The sequence below is a fragment of the Zingiber officinale genome, chromosome 4B (genome assembly GCF_018446385.1).
Source record: "Zingiber officinale cultivar Zhangliang chromosome 4B, Zo_v1.1, whole genome shotgun sequence".
NCBI lineage: Eukaryota > Viridiplantae > Streptophyta > Magnoliopsida > Zingiberales > Zingiberaceae > Zingiber > Zingiber officinale.
The window spans coordinates 118986123-118995547 of record NC_055993.1 but is presented as its reverse complement, the minus strand read 5'-3'; positions in this window follow the sequence as shown (position 1 = coordinate 118995547).

Genomic DNA, 9425 nt, shown 5'->3' with positions numbered 1-9425 from the left:
TCAAGCGTTAAAAGATCATGGAGAACATTCCAGATGATGCTTTTCCTGACTTCGCATAATTTGTTTTGTAAACATTTTCTGTGGTTATGTAAAAACTTTAACAACTATGTGGTTGTATATACTTCTCTTTGCTTTCGAGCCTTCAACACCTTTTATACTTCAACATTTGCCATGCCCCTTACTTTCCTTAGACTTACATCTTTTAGCTTATTCTAACACTATTTTAAGCAAGCGCCCGCTTGCATAACTCCATGATTTGAATGCTCAAAGAGTCCTTGCATGACCGTTGATTCCTTAGAGTTATAATTATGTTATATTTAAACAAGTGAGCAAGTGGCTCTATAATGCAGTCAAATGACTTGAGATTCTAAGATTTAGTCGTGAGAGTAAACTCACTTATAACTCAGTCGGTTGGCACTAGAATCTAGAACTTAATTGTGAAAGCAAGCTCACTTATAACTCGGTCGATCGATATGAGCATCTGGAACTTAGTCGTGAGAGCAAGCTCACTTATAACTTAACTGCTTGGCGCGAGAGTCTAAGACTTAGTCAGGAGAGAAAACTTACTTATAACTCAACTAATTTACGTGAGAGTCTGGGACTTAGTCGTGAGAACAAGCTCACTTATAACTCGGCTGATCAGTCCGAGAGTCTAGGACTTAGTTATGAGAACAAGCTCACTTATAACTTGGTCGATCGGTACGAGAGTCTGAGACTTAGTCATGAGAGTAAGGTCACTTATAACTTGCTCGATTGACATGAGAGTCTAGGACTTAGTCGTGAGAGCAAGCTCACTTATAACTCGACCGATTGTCAAGAGAGTCTGAGACTTTGTTGTGAGAGCAAAATCACTTATAACTTGTGTTGGTGCAATATCCCTTAGGTCAAGGTTGACTGGTTAGTTTGACCAAGCTTAAGTCTTGGTCATAGTTTCGATGTTTGACAATACATGTAGACACATGGACAATGCAGGTGCAGTTGTTCATATGGGGAGATTCTGATTAGGGACTGATTAGTGTGAATGAAGAAGAGTCAAGTAGGAATACCTGACTGGAAGGAAACCCTGGTGAGTGAAGCCAGGTGAAAGTCCTAGTGAGTGAAGCTAAGCTGATGAAAGTCCTAGTGAGTGAAGCTAGGCAGATGGAAATCCTAGTGAGTGAAGCCAGGTGAAAGTCCTAGTGAGTGAAGCTAGGCAGTATGAAAGTCCTGGTGAGTAAAGCCAGGCAGAAAGAAAATCCTGGTGAGTGAAGCCAGGTGAAAGACCTAGTGAGTGAAGCTAGGCATATTGAAAACCCTAGTGAGTGAAGCTAGGTAAAAGTCCAAGTAGGTCAAGAGAGTGACCGGATACTTGGCATGAAAGAAAAGTCCAAGTGGGTCAAAGGGATTGACCGGACACTTGGTGAGGGAGTCCTAGCAGGTCAAGGGAGTGACTAGATGCTAGGCATGACATACCAACAGGTTAAGGTTGACCGGATGTTGGTTTGGGAGGTTTGAGACTTGATTTTGGGCAAAAACCAAGTACTAGATCGATCAGTGGATCGATCCAGGCTCTGGATCGATCAATGGATCGATCCAGACCTTTCCCAGTGAACAGAAAGCCTCTGGATCGATCAGTGGATCGATCCAGAGGTCTCAATCGATCAATGGATCGATTGGGACGCTGCTGCTTCGCGCGATAAGCGCTGGATCGATCCGTTGATCGATCCAGGCGTTTTTTCCAGAGCACAGAGGCGCTCTGGATCGATCCGTGGATCGATCCAAAGCCTCCCCGATCGATTGGAAAAAATCGAATCGATTGGGATCCGACCGTTGAGTCGTATTTGAGCCGCAGGCGAGCGTTGTCTTCGGCACTCCTTCACCGATTCATTTCAGATCTTCACCAGCTCCTCCACAACTCTTCTCAAGCTCGAGATCGCCAGTTCTTGAAGGTTCTTGGAGGCTCTTCCAAGTCAAGAGGCGGATCAAAGCAATAAGAAGAAACTAGGGTTAGGGTTTGTGCACTCATTGTAAGCTTGTAAGCTTGTATTTCTTTACTACCCTTTCTTCTTCTTGTATTGAGTCTTGTAGGGCTTCTCCGCCCTTGGTAGTTACCATAAATGAGAGTTTCATTAGTGGAGGGTGTGTGTGTTGGTGTGGATCCTTGGACTAGTCACCTCTTGTGAGGTGGATACCAAGTAAACCAACCGTGTTAGCGTTGTGTGATTTGTTTCTGTATTTTTCGCTGCACATCTTGGAAGAAACAAGCAACGCCGAACACCGGGCACGCGACGAGCTATTCACCCCCCCCCCTCTAGCTACTTTTGGTCCTAACAAGTGGTATCAGAGTAAGGTCGCTCTTCACCGGAATCATCGCCAGAAGGGTCAAGCATAACAAGAAAAGCTAGAGGGTGAAGAAGTTGGAGAAAATTCTTCAAGTTCAAGATTTTATCAAGCTCAACTTCAAGATGCAATTCCAAGATGAACTTGGATTTGATACAAGGGTGGCTCCACCATACACATCCACAAGCTTCGATTCTTGGAAATCAAGAATTGAAAATTTTCTTATGATGGAGATAGAGCAATGGTTTGCTCTTATGGAAGGCTTCAAGGCTCCAACAAACTCCAAGGGCAAGCTTCTCAAGAAAAGCAAATGGAGCTCGGAGCAAGTCCAAAGGTGCGAGGCAAATGACAAAGTGACCAAGCTTTTGGAAAATTTATTGCCAAGCACCATCCTTTGCAAAATTGGAGAATTTGAAGATGCAAAGGATTTATGGAGCAAATTGGCCAAGCTTCATGAAGAGATCCCCTCCACTGTACAAGAGCAAGAAGTATCCAGAGAGGGTGACTCTTTGGAGCAAGACCGAAAGGAGGACTCCGAGGTTGAGAGATGCTCAACCTACGAAGAAGAAGTCCAAGAAGAAGCTTCATCCTCAAGGGAATGCATCGAAGGGAACAAGGAGGGAGCATACTCCTTGTTTCATATTCAAGATGATGGAGCTTCCACCTCTAGGATTGAGGGGGAGCGATCCTTGGTGACGCCGGATCAAGAAGAAGGAGAAGCCTCTACATCCGGGTCAAGAGACGAAGAGGAGGAAGAAGATTCTACCTCCACAAGTCAAGAAAAATCAAATGGAGGGGAATCAAGGTCCGATCAAGAGGAAGTTTCCACCTCCGGATCCAAAGGAAAAGATGCTACCCTTACAAACAAAGGTATAAATATTTCAATTAATAATAAAAATCATATTATATGATTTGAATGTAGGGAACATGGGCACTACAAAAGCAAGTGCCCTAAATTGGCCAAGAAGAAGGGCCAAGTGGCACCAAAGGGCAAGGAGAAGCTCAAGGAGACCATCCCCGGAACAAAAAAGAGCAAGGAGCACATTGTGTGCTTCCTGTGCAACCAAAAGGGGTATTACCGAAGTCAATGCCCCAAGGGGAAGAAGGTGGTCAAGGCTCAAGGAGGCATTAGTCAAGGGGGAGCCTCCAAGGTAAAGAAGAATGTAATATTTATTGAGCCTACCCTTTTACATTATGGTAAAAAGCATGATAGTCCTAATTTTTATCATTTTAATGCAATTTACCATAAGAATAGAAAGCATGAGGGCTTTAAGGAAAAGCATGTGGCCCTACATGCCAAAACTACCCAACCTAAGGTTAGGAAGGTAGATAGACACTTGGGCGGGAACACTAAGGATAATAGATACATGCCCAAGAACAAAAATGCTCATGGACCAAAACCTAAGGATTTAATGATAGAAAATCAAGTCTTGAGGTCAAGACTTGATAAAATGGAAAAGACCCTAAAAAGGATGGAAAATATTCTACAAGGGCAAAATGAGCAATACCTAGGGCTAGGAAAATCAAAGCCATCAAATGGCCATAGAGGGATGGGATACAAACCAAAGGCTAAGAAGGATGTGCCCTCGTACCATAGAGTTCCATATAGTTATGGAACAAACTTTAGGTCCAGTGGTCAAGCCAAGAATACTAGGGAAGTCATCCCTAAGAGTATTTTTGCGATAAATGTGACTAAGACTTCTAAGAAGTCTAAGAAAGTCACTAACAAGGTCACAAGGGAGGCTATTCCTAGAGTTGACCTAGAAAATGTGACCAAGGCTTCTAAGAAGCTCAACAAGGTCACTAGGAAGGTATCTAGAGAAGTAATCCCTAGTGAGTACCTAGAGCATCCAAGGAGCACCAATAGGTGTTGGGTTCCTAGGAGCATCTTCTCTACCCCATAGATGGGTTAGAGAGTGTCAACTCCGATTAGAAGGGTAGTTAACCCAACTTTGAGGAAATTGACACTCAAGGAGCATTTTCAAGATTTTTGTTAACCTTTGAAAATGAAATGGAATTATTATTTACTCTTTGAAAGAGTAAAATGTGCCTAATGGTGGAAAAATTGATTTTATCTTAAATGGCATAAATTGAGAAAACCTAGAGAAATACCAAGTTGGGATTTTGGTATGTTCTTAGGAAATTGAAGGCATTTTAAGTCTTAATTTAAAAGTGCTACTCTTGTTGAAAAATGAAATATGCCAACATTTGATGAATATGTTTAATTTCAATTGGCATAAATTAATCAAGGGAATTAGAAATGCCAATTTAGGTTTTGGCATTTTCTTGAAGCACTTATGGGCAATCTAAAGTTTAATTTTAAGTTAGCTAAGTTTAAGGACACCTAGATAGGTAATCTAGGTATTTTATTAATGCTAAATCTTGCCATGATTGTTTGCCCATCATATGCCATGACATCATGTATATTTTTGCATTCATGTTTTATTATGAAAAATCCAAAAATACCATGTCATGACATTCATACATCATGTAGTTATAGGATATTTTCTTTTGAAAAATTAGTTCCTTTTGATGTATGCCATAATATTATCATGCATTAAGTTTAATTCCTTGTAATTAAGGACAAATGACATTTAACAACACTTATTAACAAGTGACATCCTAGGTGGAGGTCTAATATCTCTAAAATGCCTAGATAGATATGCATGATCCCTAGAATAGGGCAAAACCAAAATCTCACATCTCACAAGACCTATAAGATGACTTGCATGTGTTTTAGTGCACATTAGATACAAGTGAGATGTTAGGATGATGAACAAAACTCAATATGTTGATTTAGTGCATTCTTTTGAGTTTTAAATTCATCAAAACACATAGTTATGTGTTTTCCCATCATTGGGAAAGCTAATGTACAAGTCATGTGCATTAAGCCCAAGGAACATGGTAGGATATTGGTTTGAAAATGTTTTCAAAATGATTTTGGAAAACCTTGGTGAAGGCTATCTTTTGATAGCAATCCCCATTGAATAGTTAGACACAAACTTGAAGAAAACACTAAAGTTTTTGCAAGTTTTCAAGTTTGTGTCAATCTTTGAAAATATGAAGTATTTTCATAGAAAACTATTTTTCCTTGATAGTATATGCCCTAAATAATGCCTACACGAAATTTCATGATTTTTGGATTTTTGTAGAATTTTCTAGGGATTTCTGAAGTTGGCTGATGTTGAAATTCAGCAACTATCAGAGCTCCAATCGATCCATGGATCGATTGGAGTGCCTGAATCGATCCGTGGATCGATTCAGAAGGCAAGTCTCCCGCGAGCAGAAGCTTGCTGGATCGATCAGCCGATCGATCCAGGAAGTCTGAATCGATCAGTGGATCGATTCAAAAAGGTTCAATAGATTAGAACCCAACTCCAATCGATCCAAGTTGCTGATTTTGGCTGGGAAAGCCTGATTTCAGCATCTTTAAACCTATTTTAGTCTAGGTAACCATTCCAAACCCCTCAAAATACATTTGTATACATAAAAAGGGTGTTTTCGTGTTGAAAACAAGGATGGATTGGTTAAGGAAGACTATATTGAAGTCTAGGGTGAGGTTTGTTTCAAATTTTGAATATTTGAACCTCAAAGCTTCTAATTTGGGTTTCCTAAAGGATTAGGGATTCCAAGTCATTGTTGGTGCAATGACAGAAGTTACCACCATGTCTTTAGGGGGAGAGACTCTTTAAAGGCATGAAAATTATTTTTCATAAACCTTGGAAGGTGGTTAACCTTCCGTTAAGTGAATAATGCTCAAGGATGGGCATTTGCCTACATTGAGGAAAAATATAGGGTTAAGGATAAATGAAGGGTATGGGACCTTCATTATCATGTTGGTCACAACGAGTGAAGTTGTGAACAACGATGCGCAACTCTTCAGGGGGAGAGTTTTCAACAATGGGGCATTTGTTGAAGTGTGTCCAACATTGAGTCACGGGTTTTTGTGTGCTCAAAGATGGGTTGATGTGTGCCAATAGGGGGAGAATGTGTGGTTTAAGTTAGACCTTCATTACCTATGGGGGAGGTCATAGGGGGAGAATAAAGGGAACCAACATTCATACTTTGGCATGAATGGAGTTAAGGCTATGGGATTAGCTTAACTCAGAATAGTCCAAACTTCAAGGTATTGTCAAACATCAAAAAGGGGGAGATTGTTGGTGCAATATCCCTTAGGTCAAGGTTGACTTGTTAGTTTGACCAAGCTTGAGTCTTGGTCATAGTTTCGATGTTTGACAATACATGTAGACACATGGACAATGTAGGTGCAGTTGTTCATATGGGGAGATTCTGATCAGGGACTGATCAGTGTGAATGAAGAAGAGTCAAGTAGGAATACCTACTGGAAGGAAACCCTGGTGAGTGAAGCCAGGTGAAAGTCCTAGTGAGTGAAGTTAGGCTGATGAAAGTCCTAGTGAGTGAAGCTAGGCAGATGGAAATCCTGGTGAGTGAAGTCAGGTGAAAGTCCTAGTGAGTGAAGCTAGGCAGTATGAAAGTCCTGGTGAGTAAAGCCAGGCAGAAAGAAAATCCTGGTGAGTGAAGCCAGGTGAAAGACCTAGTGAGTGAAGCTAGGCAGATTGAAAACCCTAGTGAGTGAAGCTAGGTAAAAGTCCAAGTAGGTCAAGAGAGTGACCGGATACTTGGCATGAAAGAAAAGTCCAAGTGGGTCAAAGGGATTGACCGGACACTTGGTGAGGGAGTCCTAGCAGGTCAAGGGAGTGACTAGATGCTAGGCATGACATACCAACAGGTTAAGGTTGACCGGATGTTGGTTTGGGAGGTTTGAGACTTGGTTTTGGGCAAAAACCAAGTACTGGATCGATCAGTGGATCGATCCAGGCTCTGGATCGATCAATGGATCGATCCAGACCTTTCCCAGCGAACAGAAAGCCTCTGGATCGATCAGTGGATCGATCCAGAGGTCCCAATCGATCAATGGATCGATTGGGACGCTGCTGCTTCACGCGATAAGCGCTGGATCAATCCGTTGATCGATCCAGGCGTTTTTTCCAGAGCACAGAGGCGCTCTGGATCGATCCGTGGATCGATCCAAAGCCTCCCCGATCGATTGGGATCCGACCGTTGAGTCGTATTTGAGCCGCAGGCGAGCGTTGTCTTCGGCACTCCTTCACCGATTCATTTCAAATCTTCACCAGCACCTCCACAGCTCTTCTCAAGCTCGAGATTGCCAGTTCTTGAAGGTTCTTGGAGGCTCTTCCAAGTCAAGAGGCGGAACAAAGCAAGAAGAAGAAACTAGGGTTAGGGTTTGTGCACTCATTGTAAGCTTGTAAGCTTGTATTTCTTTACTACCCTTTCTTCTTCTTGTATTGAGTCTTGTAGGGCTTCTCCGCCCTTGGTAGTTACCATAAAGGAGAGTTTCATTAGTGGAGGGTGTGTGCGTTGGTGTGGATCCTTGGACTAGTCACCTCTTGTGAGGTGGATACCAAGTAAACCAACCGTGTTAGCGTTGTGTGATTTGTTTCTGTATTTTCCGCTGCACATCTTCGAAGAAACAAGCAACGCCGAACACCGGGCACGCGACGAGCTATTCCCCCCCCCCCCCCCTCTAACTACTTTTGGTCCTAACAACTTGGACGGTTGGCATGAGAGCCTGGGACTTAGTGTGAGAGCAAGCTCACTTATAACTCGACCGCTTGGTATGAGAGTTTAGGACTTACTTATGAGAGCAAGCTCACTTATAAGTTAGTTGATCGATAGGAGAGTTTGAGACATAGTCGTAAGAGTAAGCTCACTTATAACTCAGTTGCTCGGCGCGAGAGTCTAGGACTTAGTCGTAAAAGTAAGCTCACTTATAACTCGACTGATCGACAAGAGAGTTTGGGACTTAGTTGTGAGAGCAAAACTCACTTATAACTCTGTCAATTGGTGCGAGAGTTTAGGACTTAGTCGTAAGAGTAAGATCACTTATAACTCAACCATTCGACGCAAGAGTCTATGACTTAGTCATGAGAGCAAGCTCACTTATAACTCAGTCGAGCACAAGAGTTTGGACTTAGTCGTGAGAGCAAGCTCACTTATAACTCGACCGTTCGACATGAGAGTTTAGGTCTTAGTGTGAGAGCAAGCTCACTCATAACTCGACCGATTGACTCAAGAGTATAAGACTTAGTTGTGAGAGCAGACTCATTTATAACTCGGCTGATCGACAAGAGAGTCTGAGACTTAGTCATAAGAGCTAACTTACTTATAACAAGTTGTTGGGCATAAGAGTCTGGGATTTGGCCTTTTTTGCTTTGAACTTGCCTGCATTCATTAAATATGCACTTTTAATAAATTACATCACTTTGTTACATATATACCCTCAAACTTGATAGGGTTGTAGATGGATAGCACTCCATAGATGATTCAAATTTCTTCCTTTCACATCTTGGAGATAATAAGAGTTTGCGGCAAGCTTTTGCACAACCTTGAATAGACCACCCCACTGTAGCTCCAATTTACTGACATTGCCGATCAGATTTATCCACTTCCAGACTAAGATGTCGACTGGAAAAATATCGGGATGACTTGTCGATTATAATTTTGCTTCATTCGTTGTCAATATGCCATCATCTGAGTGGCTACTTTATCTCTAATTTCTTCTACAAGATCAACCTTCATAAGGTGCCGACTGGAGTAATATTCATCGTATAGTTGCCTCTGATCATACTTTACTCCAACCTCTACCGGCACCACTACTTCTCCTTCATACACTAAATGAAAAGGAATTATACCTATGCCCTCCCGAGGCGTAGTGCGATAACCCATAACACACTGGGTAGTTCATCAACCCAACTTCTCCCATTGTGATCGAGTCTGGTTTTGAGCCCTTGAATGATTTTCATGTTGGCGACTTCCGTTTGGCTATTGCTTTGAGGATAAGTCATGGATGTAAAAGCTTGTAAAATGTCATAATTCGAACATCATTCTTGGATTTTCAACAATTGCCTTCCATTATCTGAAATAAGCTTATTAGGGGCACCGAACCGACACACGATGTTTTGCCATAGAAACTTGATGACCATCTACTCGGTTATTTTTACCAGCAGCTCGCTTCCACCCATTTGAAAAAATGATGAACAGCTACAAGAAAGAACTTTCTCTGA